This window comes from Glycine soja, chromosome 18 (genome assembly GCF_004193775.1).
Source record: "Glycine soja cultivar W05 chromosome 18, ASM419377v2, whole genome shotgun sequence".
Classification (NCBI taxonomy): domain Eukaryota; kingdom Viridiplantae; phylum Streptophyta; class Magnoliopsida; order Fabales; family Fabaceae; genus Glycine; species Glycine soja.
The window spans coordinates 37,124,807-37,133,230 of NC_041019.1; the positions used below are offsets into that span (position 1 = coordinate 37,124,807).

Here is an 8,424-nt window from a genome sequence, read left to right on the forward strand (position 1 = left end):
CAAGATTGGATGAGGGGAAGTGTGGTTTTCGAAATCTGCACTTTATGCAGAATTTTGCTGTGAAATTGTGCAGCAGAATTTTGCATAAGTGCAGAAAAATGCTATGTTTTGCTGGTTGTGGAAAGAGTAGTGCAGAATGAGTTCTGGATGTTTTCTAGTAGATCCCAACGGTAAAAATGTAGGCTTATGTACTAGAGACTTCCAGTAAAATTTTCGAGTCGATCCAACGGTTAACGAACTGGAACGAAGGAATTGTTACTGGGGTCTTTAAGTGAGAAAAGCTGTGATTTTGGTGGATGTTTTGGGCAAGGTTTTCTGCCTTTGCCCTGTTTTCTTGGTTGTGATAGTTTGTGTTGTTTGAATTTTGTATTACTTGGATGTTGGGGAAGCTTGGGAGGATTGATGGGGACCCGGTGTTGAGAGAAACAAGGATATGGGCTACGTGGGAGTACGTGAGCTCAGTTGGAGGTGGGCAACAGGGGATGGTGGGTTTATGTGGGATTTGTAGATGTGGAAAACTTGTTGTGCACCATCGCTCGACCGCCACCTAGTACCACATGTGATGGGTACCCCATAATCCTACAAGCTTGAGATGAGGAAGTGTAGAAGGGTGAAACTTCCTGCTTTTATTCGTTGACCACAGAGTGGTACTTGGAGATATGTCGCGGGGGTCAGGAGACCTTGGGGATGTCAGGTGGGGTGCTATTGCCCAAAACTAAGCTTGACCAATCCCGACCCAACCCGGGCATAGTCAGTCAGTGAGAACCTGTGATGTACCTAAGCAGGCGAGCTCCTGGCAGTCAACAGATACAAGGAACAAAGACCACAAAGCAAGGAGGCTTGTGGTGGCTGGCCAGCTGTGAACTTTGATTGATATGTGAGATATGGGCTCTGGTAATCGATTACCAAGGGTGGGTAATCGATTACAAGGCTTAAAAATGAAGACAGGAGGCTAAGATGGTCTCTGGTAATCGATTACCACGGGGTGTAATCGATTACCAGGCTTGAAAATGAGGTCAGGAAGCTATGAGGGATTCTGGTAATCGATTACCAAGGGGGTGTAATCGATTACCAGGCTTAGAAATGAAGGCAGCAGGTTGTGGAGGCCTCTGGTAATCGATTACCAGTCTGTGTAATCGATTACACAGAGGAATGGGTCACTGGTAATCGATTACCAGGTATGTGTAATCGATTACACAGTGCCTTTTTCAGGTTTTCATGCCCTGAAGCTGTGCGATTCCAGTTTGGCCTCTGGTAATCGATTACCAAGGCTGTGTAATCGATTACCAGGGATGAAAAGCCTTGAGATACCCCTTTTTACTTGCATGTAGTGGTTATGAGACGCATTGTGTTGCGGCATAGTTAGATTCTTGTGAAAGAGTCTACCCCTTTCTTTTCTTTCTTGTAGATCGTGATGGCGGCGCAACTAATCCATGATCGAGTAGAGATGGAGTGCCTAGAGGGAGCTTGGGAGACCCTTGAAGGCAACGCGAGGTGCCGATTTCGGGGCACTATTCGATTCACGGCTACTTCTTTAGTGCATCCAGATGAGCCTGCACGGACGCTTCAGCGTACTGTGGAGTGGATACTACCCACGCCTACACCATACCGTCTAGTGGAGCCATTCCAAGTGATCGAGGTGACGTCATCCGAGGAAGACCCTGAGGAGGATCCCGAGGAACTACCTCCTGAGCCTGCTGTGGATGCTCTTGACTTTCTAGAGGGTGATGAGGATCCACTTCTTGAGGTGGATTCTCCCGAGGAAGTCATGTCGGCATCTGAGGCAGACTCTACGGAGGATAGTGGCCCTGGAGAGATGGCGATCAGCAGAGGCTCTTCATCCTAGTGGACAGCTTTGCTCTGGATGACTGTTAGGTTTACTCTTTTTTTTTGTATACTTTTTGAGGGTGGGTGTATCTAGGACTGACTGTTAGGTTTACTCTTTTGTTTTGTATGGGTAGACCTATTGTATAGGAATTTGATGATTGTATACATGTGGCTGAAGCCACCACTATGGACACCTTTGCTCTGGATGACACTATGTATTTTGTAAAACTCTCATATTTTGGACAGCTTTAAATGATGAATGTATTTATGATCAATCTTGTTACTCGAAAAGAAAGCATTAGCAAATTTATTTGTAAAAGAGTTTATCGACCGTATTTTATTCTTTTATTTTCACGTGACGACCTAAAGTAATGACTGGTACATTCTTCCTTTTGAAACAGCAAAATAGTTTAGAGATTATGAGCGGTAAGAAAGAAATGACTCCGAATAGAGTTGTGAACTGGCCATTCAGGACTCTATGGTGAGGATTTTCCTTCTAAACCTAGTTATGGTGAAAAGAGAAAGAAATGAAAAAGAAAAAGAAAAAAAAATTTTACCATGGTTTTTGTTATTTAAATCCTTTCTATCAAACCAGTCATTAATTTAGGGACGCCACACCAAATGGTCACGTAAAAGTTTCCATGAAAAAGTCATGACTTTATTCTGAGAGCTGCACTTCCAAACAGACTTAAACACAGTTTCATTTTAATCAACATTTATGAGATTCACACTAGCTCTAATATGATAGGCTGAGGTTACAAAAAATACTTGACAATTATATATGCTACAGTAAACACTTGAGAAAGCACACTTTTCTCTGTCTAATTGAACTAGCAACAACATTTGCCTCAACTGTTCTAATAGTGCATCTTCCAAAAGAAAAAGCCAACATTTTGTAAATATATATGTATACCATGTTATGAAAAATAAAAAAAAAAATCCTTTTCCTCATGACCATATCATATCCAAAATGAGAATTTTGATGTGATAAAAAATTGTACATTTAAAATAGTGGGAATTAAATTATAGAAAAAAGTGATGAATCGATGAAATTCACAAAATTTAAGGGTGTACATCAATTGGATTGGATTGATTTTGAAGAGAAAATTGTTTCAATCCTATGTTTTTCTTATTGAGCCTTTTTTTGTTTCTCAACTTGTCTTCCAACCATTTATTCAAGAGAAGAAAAAGAAAAAGAAAAGGCGCCTTTTGCTTCAATTTTTCCGAGGTGATCGACAACTTGGATTTCAATTTTTCCGACTATTTATTGGAGTAAATCGGCTTATAAATATACCTAGAAAAGTCAGATAGTAACGAAATCACAATTGAGACTATTAATTAGTAAAGTATATGTATATGGTTAAAAGATCTTCATTGTTAATCATTGAATTACTAGTATGTGGCACACTCTTTTTCCTAGGATTCTTTAATTTCTCAAACCTCTGCTATGTCAAGGTGAAAGCTACAAATTTTAGCCAAATAGGTACAAATTCAATAAAAGAGACATCACTTTATATTTTGTGCCTAAAGGATAATAAATATAATAATTAAGAAAAATCTCCTACTTTAATTTTTTTGAGTTTAAGGTAAACGTTTAGAAGGAAAAAAAGGAAGAAAATGTAATTTTCGATAACATAAGAAATAAATTTTTTAATTTGGTAGAAGAATAAAAAATCTTCTTATACTGTGTTCTTTACTTTTGGAAGATGAGTCAAATTGATAGCATGTTATACTTAAAGTATATTTGTCTTTTTTAACAAATACAGTTTTCCAATAAGACCCTAAACACAACCATAGGTTCCAAATAATGGCCTAAATTTGGTTAAAAATTACTGATCCATGTTTGAAACAATGTAATACATACTCAAAAAAACACTTATATATAGTGTCTCACCCGAATTTCAATATAAATAATAAATAGTTGATGAAAAAAGTGTTGAACACATTCCTTGAACCACCATAAGCACTACAAGAAAAATGCCTTATACCTACAAACACCTTTACCTACAAACATGAATTAGTGTAGGTAAACTTTAAAAATACTTTATTACCTATCATTGTTTAATGTAGGTTAAATTCAAAGACTTATACTTACAGTTTTTAGTATAGGTAAATCTTGGAAAAATATATAAAAAAAAAATTTACCTATAACTATGTAGTGTAGGTAAAACCTTATAAAAACTTATTCCTACAGCTAAATTGTAGGTAAAATAAAAAATATTTTTACTTACAAATGGATGGATAGTGTAGATAAATTAATGAAATTTTAAGATACTATTAGTATTTAATTTGAATTTGGTGTTTACTCTTATTTTAATTGCCATTGCCGGCTTCTGCACCCTCCTCTCCGCCTTCTGATACACTGAGTTTGTCGTTGACATGCCCGTCGCCGGCGACGCCTTCAGCTACCTCTGTGTCACCTTTGGTCCGTGCTTTCCAATGTCACCGTCGCTAGAGGCTTGACAACGTACCTAGGCACCACAATCGGAATCTCCTCCCCCAAATGGCGCCTCACTGTGCCGTCTCTTCCCAAAGGCTTCAACGAAATAGACTTCGTCGTTGTTGCCGTCATTTTGCTCATCACTCTCGTCATCTGCTACAGGTGCTTTCCACAATTCTTACAATGAAGCTTCATTCTCTATCTTGAGACTCTTGTGTTATTAATTACAGTATAAACCTTAGGGTTTTCTCATTCCTGTCTTCTACAAATTCTCCTACAAGGCTAGAAATATTTCTGAGCAAATATACCAGATTTTGATTTTGATTCTTTTAGCATGCAACTCTATATTAATGCTGCTGCATTGTAATGATCACATCTGCAACTTACTGAAATGCGGCGCAGCATAGGCATTTGAATGCTTTTTGAATCACTGTATTTGGCGTATTTGGTTTGGCCGTTAGCATATCCATTGCGTGGATATATATCGCACACCTACACAAACACACCTACACCAGAGATATATATCAGTTATGGCTTTGTGTTCAGTTTTTCTCAATCTTCATCTTCTGCTTTTTGTTTGTTTGACCATAGAAGCGTTAGGTGTGGCAAAGCCTTCAGTAGCTAGTTACCTTAGCCAGGAGATACTGGCAGAGCAAGAAGCTGATAGAGTGCATGGATTACCTGCGCAGCCTCCGGTGAAGTTCAACAATATGTTGGTTATATCACTGTCAATGAAACACAAGGAAGAGCACTGTTCTATTGGTTTTTCGAGGCCACTCACAAACCAGAACAAAAACCCATTCTCTTATGGCTCAATGGAGGTACTTTTTTTTTTAATAACCCTGCTCTTCATGTATATATTTATATTGCAATCGTTTTTATTTAGTGTTCACTCTTATGACTAATACATGATAACTTAACGAAAGGTAAGGGTAATTTCTAGTGAATTTAGCTTTTAAATCTTATAGGCTGGTTTAGTCTTTATCTTTTGATTTTAACATGTATTAAAAGGAATAGGGAGAGATGAATTTCATGATAATTTATGGAAATGAATGGAAGATAGTAGTTATTTCACACTTAAATTATAGGGATGCTAATTGTAATCAAGCATTTAATTTTTCTTGATGTCAAGAATCACAAACCAGAAGGTCAGGAAGTGAGTGCAACAGGGGTAAACATTGATAATCACATGAATGAAGGCAGTGGCTGGATTAACTCAGCCTAACAATCCAAAGCCTATTGCTGATTCCAGTTTTTCCAAGGCTAAACTAGAAGATTCTTTGGACTCACAATTCAAACCGCCAGAAGCTTCACAACATGTTTTTGTCTTCACTATTTTATTCTTGTTTGGTTGCTCAAATTAAATGTATTGTTCTAATTTTTTAACATTGCTATTTTTCTTTGTAGGGGAAAACACACCCAACTCAATTTTTTTTGCTTTTGATGTCCACCCCAACCCAATTATGTGTGTTAAAGTTGTATTAGCAGTGTGATTTATTATATTTTGTGAAAACTGGGAATTTCATTATGTAATTGTCTGTTTGTGTACTGGGCTGGCTTTATTGCAAAAGCAAAGGAGACACTCTATTGTTTTGTAACTGCCTTTTTCTCTCACTCTGGTGTCTTACAGATGAAAATGTATGTTGCTACCATTTTTGTTTGTTTTCAAAATTAATACACTAATTTCAATTGAACCTTTTTCTTTTATATTGGGATATGATTGATGTTTAATATCTTTGTCACAGCTTAGAGGGCAATGCTGGTGCACTCACAAATTTTGAGGTCCTTGATTTCTTATGAGCTAAAGGAGTTCCAAAGGATCCAACAAGAGTTATTGCCAAAGTAGCGCAGTCTGAATACAAGGTTAGATTAGATTTTTCTAATAAATGGGAATACTTGTAAGTTTTATTGGTAGATGAATGTTCTGTATATCTAGCAGGTTTATGATTATGTGGTTGACACTGCTGCCTCTGTTCAAACAAGAGAGAGCATCAATGAGTTCTTGACAAGTGTTAAATAGTACGACCTGGCAAAAGCTGAGGCTCTGAACATATTAAACATTGGGCCAGCTGAGGCTCGTTTAGGTGGTATTTTTGGCCTTGGTTAACAAGAAAATCGAGTGTTAGGTACAAAATTTGGAAAGCTCCACTACACATAAAAGTGGTATTATTTATTTCAACAGAGGCAGCAGTGTCAACCACATAATCATAAAGAGTACCGTGTCTCCATTTATGAACTTTGAGACTTATATCTTATGATATATTTTGTCTATTTGATGCGATGAACTATCAGGTGGAAGGGTCACTAGTCCTTGCAGGCACAGAGTAAAAGATCTATTTTCAAAAAGAGTACCGTGTGATGCATTATTGGAGTAATGTGTTTATGTGCTTGTGACAGTAAGGCTTACGTGCGAGGCCATGTAAATACCTTTAATGATAACTATGAGAAGAGTGCGACTGGTAGTAGAGTTTATTGTAGAGTTCATTAGCTAGGATTTTCTCTATTTCTCTTGTACAGTTGTGCTTTCTAATGTAATAAAAGATATGCTTCTGGCTTGAGATTCTCTAATATTGATTCCATGCAAAGTGTGTTCGTATATGATGATTGGTAAGCTTCCAGCTAGTAATAATTTAAGGAAAAATAGTACTTGGACACTCATGTTATAGCAAGGCAAGGTTGAGGAGGGCAGATTCCAATGCCAAGGTGCATCCCTAGTTACCAAACAAGTCATAGCCTTTCTAGTTAGGCTCTCAAATTGGAACCCTATAATTGTCTTTTTATTAGAGGTGTTCATGTTAAACATATTTACCTACATTTGAAGATGATAAATACATATTAAAGACATTTACCTACAGTTAGGAGATGTAAGTAGAAGTTAATGACTTTTACCTACACACTATACATAGTAGGTAAAACCTATAGTGATAGACAATTAGTCGTCATTATAGGCATCTTCAAAGTTGACAGAAGAAACGTCCTTAGGACAAAGTCTATTATACATTTACCTACGGATTTTTTTTATTTATAGTGACAGTTTTTGTCCGTAGGTATAGGTCATTTTTCTTGTACTAAGGCAAAATAACAAATAACAAATAACAAATGTGAAACCAAAGCATTAATGTACCCAAGGCATTAAAAATTACAAGATCATGTCATATTTTCTTTTTAGGCTGAACATTCATACATGCAATTTTGCTAGTATAAGAAATAAGTAAAACATATTAACAAATGCTAAAGATTTGGTTTATAAGAATAATTTGTTCAATAGTGACCAAATTTTGCTATCTTTATAATTTCTTAGTCATTGTCTCCAGTCTATTGATTCTCTATTCAAGATCCATTAACCCCTCAATATATTGTCTTGATTCATTTTTCCCATTTCCATCTCCAAAGCCTCCATCTCTTGGGTCAACAGTGTCTTGAGAAGGATTTCCAAATTGAACGGTTTTCAAAGGAGAAAATTCAAGTGCAACATCAGCATCATTACCATTTGTATTTGCTTTTGATACATGAGGTCCATGATGACAGAGTAGCTTTAGACTGCTTTTTTGCCATGTAATATTGTTTGCAATTTTTTAAAGTAATTTTGGGTATGCAGTAATTTTTCAATACAATAGCTTTGGTGCCAGAGAATGCAATCACGCAATCTGAAACTTCTTGATGCATTCCAAATTGCATAGCCACTCTCTATGTGGTAGGCACTTTTTTATAATACATTGTTGCAAACAAGCATCGAAATACTCATGCATATAACAACCAAAACTATTTTCATTTATCCAAATTACTCTCACATGGTAACCAAGTTTCCTTTTTTGGATTAAAAGACCTAAACTTACCAACAAATTGAACATGATTAAGGGTGCCAAGGAAAATTGCCCTAGTAGAGTCCAGGGAAAATCTCACACCGTCAATTTTCAATTGATTAAGCTTGTGTCAGCCTAGGCTATGGTTGCTAATTTGTTAATCTCTCCCACACCCAAGTTTGGACCAAGTAGTAAAAGGGTGACCAAAGAGTTAACTACAATTCAAATTCTTCATTACCTTGGAGGATGTGATGGTGTTGGAGAATTTTCCAATAGTTCAGGATCCCGTCTTCACCCCATTTCAAAGCTAGGAAATGATAAAAGTGGAGAAGAAATTGATACATACAATAGGAA

The 8,424-nt window shown here is 36.8% G+C and overlaps 1 pseudogene; it reads left to right on the forward strand.

Annotated features, from left to right (window-relative positions):
- The first annotated feature begins 5,897 nt into the window (after nt 1-5,897).
- LOC114397209 lies at nt 5,898-6,374 on the forward strand (annotated as a pseudogene).
- Nucleotides 6,375-8,424: the final 2,050 nt, after the last annotated feature.